Consider the following 7,783-nt stretch of genomic DNA (forward strand, 5'->3'; position numbering starts at 1 on the left):
ATTTGCATTTCTCTGATGGCCAGTGATGATGAGCATTTTTTCATGTGTCTGTTGGCTGCATAAATGTCTTCTTTTGAGAAGTGTCTGTTCATATCCTTTGCCCACTTTTTGATGGGGTTGCTTTTTTCTTGTAAATTTGTTTGAGTTCTTGGTAGGTTCTGGATATTAGCCCTTTGTCAGATGAGTGATGGCAAAAATTTTCTCCCATTCTGTAGGCTGCCTGTTCACTCTGATGATAGTTTCTTTTGCTGTGCAGAAGCTCTTTAGTTTAATTAGATCCTATTTGTCAATGTTGGCTTTTGTTGCCATTGCTTTTGGTGTTTTAGACATGAAGTCCTTCCCCATGCCTATGTCCTGAATGGTATTGCCTAGGTTTTCTTCTAGGGTTTTTATGGTTTTAGGTCTAACATTTAAGCCTCTAATCCATCTTGAATTAATTTTTGTGTAAGGTGTAAGGTAGGGATCTGGTTTCAGCTTTCTACTTATGGCTAGCCAGTTTTCCCAGCACCATTTATTAAATAGGGAATCCTTTCCCCATTTCTTGTTTTTGTCAGGTTTGTCAGAGATCAGACGGTTGTAGATGTGTGGTATTATTTCTGAGGACTCTGTTCTGTTCCATTGGTCTATATCTCTGTTTTGGTACCAATACCATGCTGTTTTGGTTACTGTAGCCTTGTAGTATAGTTTGAAGTCGGCTAGCGTGATGCCTCCAGCTTTGTTCTTTTGACTTAGGATTGTCTTGGCAATGCGGGCTCTTTTTTGGTTCCATATGAACTTTAAAGTAGTTTTTTCCAAATTCTGTGAAGAAAGTCATTGGTAGCTTAATAGGGATGGCATTGAATCTATAAATTACTTGGGCAGTATGGCTATTTTTGCGATATTGATTCTTCCTATACATGAGCATGGAATGTTCTCCCGTTTGTTTCTGTCCTCTTTTATTTCATTAAGCAGTGGTTTGTAGTTCTCCTTGAAGAGGTCCTTCACATCCCTTGTAAATTGGATTCCTAGGTATTTTATTCTCTTTGAAGCAATTGTGAATGGGAGGTCATTCATGATTTGGCTCTCTGCCTGTTATTGGTGTACAAGAATGCTTGTGATTTTCGCACATTGATTCTGTATACTGAAATGTTGCTGTAGTTGCTTATCAGCTTAAGGAGATTTTGGGCTGAGACAATGGGGTTTTCTAAATACACAATCATGTCATCTGCAAACAGGGACAGTTTGACTTCTTCTTTTCCTAATTGAATATCTTTTATTTCTTTCTCTTGCCTGATTGCCCTGACCAGAACTTCCAACACTATGTTGAATAGGAGTGGTGAGAGAAGGCATCCCTGTCTTGTGCCAGTTTTCAAAGGGAATGCTTCCAGTTTTTGCCCATTCAGTATGATATTGGCTGTAGGTTTGTCATAAATAGCTCTTACTAGTTTGAGATACAGTCCATCAATACCGAATTTATTGAGCGTTTTTAGCATGAAGGGTTGTTGAATTTTGTCAAAGGCCTTTTCTGCATCTATTGAGATAATCATGTGGTTTTTGTCTTTGGTTCTGTTTATATGCTGGATTACATTTATTGATTTGCATATGTTGAACCAGCCTTGCATCCCAGGGATGAAGCCCACTTGATCATGGTGGATAAGCTTTTTGATGTGCTGCTAGATTCGGTTTGCCAGTATTTTATTGAGGATTTTTGCATCGATGTTCATCAGGGATATTGGTCTAAAATTCTCTTTTTTTGTTGTATCTCTGCCAGGCTTTGGTATCAGGATGATGTTGGCCTCATAAAATGAGTTAGGGAGGATTCCCTCTTTTTCTATTGATTGGAATAGTTTCAGAAGGAATGGTATCAGCTCCTCCTTGTTCGTCTGCGGCTGTCAATTCGTCTGGTCCTGGACATTTTTCAGTTGGTAGGCTATAAATTATTGCCTCAATTTCAGAGCCTGCTATTTGTCTATTCAGGGATTCAACTTCTTCCTGGTTTAGTCTTGGGAGAGTGTATATGTCCAGGAATTTATCCATTTCTTCTAGGTTTTCCAGTTTATTTGCGTAGAGGTGTTCATAGTATTCTCTGATGGTAGTTTGTATTTCTGTGGGGTTGGTGGTGATAACCCCTTTATCATTTTTTATTGCGTCTATTTGACTCTTCTCTCTTTTCTTCTTTATTAGTCTTGCTAGCAGTCTAACAATTTTGTTGATCTTTTCGAAAAACCAGTTCCTGGATTCATAGATTTTTTGGAAGGTTTTTTGTGTCTCTATCTCTTTCAGTTCTGCTCTGATCTTAGTTATTTCTTGCCTTCTGCTAGCTTTTGAATGTGTTTGCTCTTGCTTCTCTAGTTCTTTTAATTGTGATGTTAGGGTGTCAGTTTTAGATCTTTCCTGCTTTCTCTTGTGGGCATTTAGTGCTATAAATTTCCCTCTACTCACTGTTTTAAAGGTATCCCAGAGATTCTGGTGTGTTGTATCTTTGTTCTCATTGGTTTCAAAGAAAGTCTTTATTTCTGCCTTCACTTCGTTTTGTACCCAGTACTCATTCAGGAGCAGGTTGTTCAGTTTACATGTAGTTGAGCAGTTTTGATTGAGTTTCTTAGTCCTGAGTTCTAGTTTGATTGCACTGTGGTCTGAGAGACAGCTTGTTATAATTTCTGTTCTTGTACATTTGCTGAGGAGTGCTTTACTTCCAACTGTATGGTCAATTTTGGAATAAGTGTAATGTGGTGCTGAGAAGAATGTATATTCTGTTGATTTGGGGTAGAGAGTTCTGTAGATGTCTATTAGGTCCACTTGGTGCAGAGTTGAGTTCAATTCCTGGATATCCTTGTTAACTTTCTGTCTAGTTGATCTGTCTAGTGCTGACAGTGGGGTGTTAAAGTCTCCCATTATTATTGTGTGGGAGTCTAAGTCTCTTTGTAAGTCTCTAAGGACTTGCTTTATGAATCTGGGTGCTCCTGTATTGGGTGCATATATATTTAGGATAGTTAGCTCTTGTTGTTCCATTGATCCCTTTACCATTATGTAAAGGCCTTCTTTGTCTCTTTCGATCTTTGTTGGTTTAAAGTCTGTTTTATTAGAGACTAGGATTGCAACCCCTGCCTGTTTTTGTTTTCCATTTGCTTGGTAGATCTTCCTCCACCCCTTTATTTTGATCCTATGTATGTCTCTGCATGTGAGATGGGTCTCCTGAATACAGCAAACTGATGGGTCTTGACTCTCTATCCAATTTGCCAGTCTGTGTCTTTTAATTGGACCATTTAGCCCATTTACATTTAAAGTTAATATTGTTATGTGTGGACTTGATCCTGTCATGATGATGTTAGCTGGTTATTTTGCTCGTTAGTTGATGCAGTTTCTTCCTAGCCTTGATGGTCTTTACATTTTGGCATGTTTTTGCAAGTGGCTGGTACCAGTTGTTCCTTTCCATGTTTAGTGTTTCCTTCAGGAGCTCTTGTAGGGCAGGCCTGGTAGTGACAAAATCTCTCAGCATTTGCTTGTCTGTAAAGGATTTTATTTCTCCTTCACTTATGAAACTTAGTTTGGCTGGATATGAAATTCTGGGTTGAAAATTCTTTTCTTTAAGAATGTTGAATATTGGCCCCCACTCTCTTCCGGCTTGTAAACTTTCTGCTGAGAGATCTGCTGTTAGTCTGATGGGCTTCCCTTTGTGGATAACCCGACCTTTCTCTCTGGCTGCCCTTAACATTTTTTCCTTCATTTCAACTTTGGTGAATCTGACAATTATGTGTCTTGAAGTTGCTCTTCTCGAGGAGTATCTTTGCAGTGTTCTCTGTATTTCCTGAATTTGAATGTTGGCCTACCTTGCTAGGTTGGGGAAGTTCCTGCATAATATCCTGCAGAGTGTTTTCCAACTTGGTTCCTTCTCCCATCACTTTCAGGTACACCAATCAGATGTAGATTTGGTCTTTTCATATAATTCTCCCATATTCTTCTCCCATATTTCTTGGAGGCTTTGTTCATTTCTTTTTACTCCTTTTTCTCTAAACTTCTCGCTTCATTTCATTCATTTGATCTTCAACCACTGATACTCTTACTGATACTCTTTCTTCCAGTTGATCGAGTTGGTTACTGAAGCTTGTGCATTTGTCACGTAGTTCTCGTGTCATGGTTTTCATCTGTATTAGGTCGTTTATGGACTTCTCTGCATTGGTTATTCTAGTTATCCATTTGTCAAATCTTTTTTCAAGGTTTTCAGTTTCTTTGAGCTGGGTTCATAGTTCCTCCTTTAGCTCTAAGAAGTTTGATCAACTGAAGCCTTCTTCTCTCAACTCATCAAAGTCATTCTTCGTCCAGCTTTGTTCCAATGCTGGCAGGGAGCTGTGTTCCTTTGGAGGGGGAGATGTACTCTGATTTTTTGAATTTCCAGCTTTTCTGCACTGCTTTTTCCCCATCTTTGTGGTTTTATCTACCTTTGGTCTTTGATGATGGTGACGTACAGATGGGGTTTTGGTGTGGGTGTCCTTTCTGTTTGTTAGTTTTCCTTCTAACAGTCAGGACCCTCAGCTGCAGGTCTGTTGGCGTTTGCTTGAGGTCCACTCCAGACCCTGTTTGTCTGGGTATCAGCAGCGGAGACTCAGTTGGAAATGCAGAAATCACCCGTCTTCTGATGCCTGTGCTGGGCGTACGTCAAGATGGCGGCGTCCGTATTAAACACCCTGCTGAGGCGGCTTCCTATGCTTTCTCTCTTCCGAGGTGCCCACAGAGTTCAGGTTCCCCTCCAGACTCTTTGCACCAAACCTCCCTCTAAGGAAGATTCTTTGTCCCCAGGTCCCATTTCTCCTTATAAGGATGAACCCTGGAAATATCTGGAATCAGAAGAATACCAGGAGCGATATGGTTCTCGCCCTGTCTGGGCTGACTACCGCCGCAACCACAAGGGTGGTGTACCCCCACAGCGGACTCGGAAAACATGTATTCGTGGGAATAAAGTTGCTGGGAATCCCTGCCCCATCTGCCGAGATCACAAGTTGCATGTTGACTTTAGGAACGTGAAGCTCTTGGAACAGTTTGTCTGCGCCCACACGGGTATCATCTTCCATTCTCTATACACAGGAGTCTGTGTGAAGCAGCACAAGAGGTTGACCCAGGCCATCCAGAAAGCCAGGGATCATGGTCTCCTCATTTACCACATCCCCCAGGTTGAACCACGGGACCGTGACTTCAGTACCTCTCATGGGGCTGTGAGTGCTACTCCGCCAGCCCCCACCCTGATCTCAGGTGACCCCTGGTACCCATGGTACAACTGGAAACAGCCACCAGAGAGAGAACTGTCACGCCTTCGCCGGCTTTACCAGGGTCATCTCCGAGAAGAGAGTGGCCCCCCACCTGAGTCAATGCCCAAGATGCCCCCTACAGCACCAGCGGAAGCCTCCTTCACTGGGCAGACAGACCCTCCGAGTGCTCTGTAGGAGCTGTAGACTGGGAAGAGAGGCCAGGCATGGTGGCTTAACAAAACAATACAGAAATTAGCTGGGTGCGGTGCTGCACACCTGTAGTCCCAGCTATTGGGGAGGCTAAGGGAGGATCACTTGATCCCAGGAGGCGGAGGTTGTCATGAGTTGCAGTTGCACCCCTGCACTCCAGCCTGGGTGACAAAGCCAGACCCTGTCTCAAAAAAAAAAAAAAGGAAGAGAGCCAGAGGGACTAGGAGATAATGTGTATGTAGGTTTATGTAGGTTTATATGATGGGATATCACCCTGAAGAGTTGTGTCTTTTGTAGCCAATGACAAATCCAGGAAATAAATGAATGTTGCTGATAGGGATAAATCTTGAGGCTGAGGGAGGGCAAGACAGATGTATATGGGAAACCCCAACCCCTATATATTGTAAATAGATGGGCTGGGCTAAACATTGTTGCTGTTTCAGACTTACACCAACTCAGCTTTTACACAATAAAGCTCTACTCTCCTGTCTGTAAAAAAAAAAAAAAAAAAGAAATCACCCGTCTTCTGTGTCGCTCACGCTGGGAGTTAGAGGCTGGAGCTGTTCCTATTCGGTCATTTTGGGCACGCCCTTCTAAATAGTACTTATTTCTTATTTCATGGTCACAATATATTTTCTTGTGTCCTTGAGGTATATTAACAACAGCCTTCAATTTTTAAAATTTTCATTTCCTGGTTTAGTCTCTGCTTCCTCCAAATTGCTTTGTTTCTACTCTCTCTGATCTCTCTCTCTCTCTCTCTCTCTCCCTCTCTCTTTCTCCCTCTCTCTCTGTGTGTGTGTGTGTGTGTGTGTTTCTCTCTCTCTCTCTCATGTTAGAGCCTCTCCACAGATATTGTGTAATCTTTGGTTATCTGCTTATAACTGAGTAGGGACTGAAAAGCTGATAGCATGTTCACCCTAAAGAGTGATGAGGATCTCATTAACTGCTTCCAATTACAGTCACCAAAAAGGATCCAGTGAGTGTGTCATTGAACAGTGGATTGGTTACCATTCACAGCAGGAAAGAGGAAATAAATGGACAAAATCCACAGCAGGTTAGATATGGGAGAAATCATCAGAAGAGCTCTCTTCCAAGGTTTTTGGAAGTATTGAATGTATTTCTACTGAAACTGAGAATGAGGCAATAAACTGCCTTTCCAAATGGCTTAAGGACAAGCTTAGCCATCACTTTCACCTGAGATTTCAAATATTTTTCCAGAGAGAGATTTACTGCACTACGCAGAGATACCAATAATTGCCTGCCAAACATACACCTCCCTTGGAAGACCTATTCACATCCCTAGAAAGGACAGTCCTGTGTACCCCTCTCTTCCACCACACCCGAGTGGACCATCAATAGACCTAACTCAAACTGAACACTGAGGTTCTCTCTCCCAGGAAACTTGAAATAGGACACTGAGAAACACAATTAAATGGTGAGGAGTCCTTGAACTGAAAGGTTAAATAGGGTCACAGCAAGAGTTTGTAGCACGACCAGACAAAGTTCACAAGACAGAAAAATAATACCAATATGAAGACAGTAGCAAAAGACAGCAGATGTGTAGAAAGAGCAGAAATAGGCCGGGCGCGGTGGCTCAAGCCTGTAATCCCAGCACTTTGGGAGGCCGAGACGGGCAGATCACCAGGTCAGGAGATCGAGACCATCCTGGCTAACACGGTGAAACCCCGTCTCTACTAAAAATACAAAAAACTAGCCGGGCAAGGTGGCGGGCGCCTGTAGTCCCAGCTACTCGGGAGGCTGAGGCAGGAGAATGGCGTAAACCCGGGAGGCGGAGCTTGCAGTGAGCTGAGATCCGGCCACTGCAGTCCAGCCTGGGCGACAGAGCTAGACTCCGTCTCAAAAAAAAAAAAAAAAAAAGAAAGAGCAGAAATAAGAGACAGCATAGCCTCGTGCCACAAGAGACTAAGGAGATGGTTTCAGGTACTGACTTTCCAGATGACCTGATACATGTCCCTTACTGCCCTATGTCCTATCTGTAAGTTCATATTGTACTTGAGCTAGTGTGTGTGAGCTTCTATTCTTTACTATTAAATGATCCCTAAAATATTCACTAAGTATACTAGTCAGGAATCAATAGGAAAAGATGGTCCATTCAAACATAGTAACAGAGGAAAGCTTAATAATGGGATTATTTACAAAGAAGGGCAGAGTGTAAGGAAACCAACCAAGAATAATGAGGCACCTCAGGTCTAGCAAGAGCAAGGAGCTGATACCACCCTAGAGCTAAAAGGGCAAGGGACAGGAGCATCTGTCTGAGTCTGGAGACAGCAGGGACTTTTTGACAGGAGTTGTGGTCATAGGTAGATGGACATAGCCAACCCACAGCAACA

At 42.4% G+C, this 7,783-nt stretch overlaps 1 pseudogene; it reads left to right on the forward strand.

Moving 5' to 3' along the window:
- The first annotated feature begins 4,621 nt into the window (after nt 1–4,621).
- Nucleotides 4,622–5,663, forward strand: LOC140710032 (small ribosomal subunit protein mS40 pseudogene; annotated as a pseudogene).
- Nucleotides 5,664–7,783: the final 2,120 nt, after the last annotated feature.

Source organism: Chlorocebus sabaeus, chromosome 24 (genome assembly GCF_047675955.1).
Source record: "Chlorocebus sabaeus isolate Y175 chromosome 24, mChlSab1.0.hap1, whole genome shotgun sequence".
Lineage (NCBI taxonomy): Eukaryota > Metazoa > Chordata > Mammalia > Primates > Cercopithecidae > Chlorocebus > Chlorocebus sabaeus.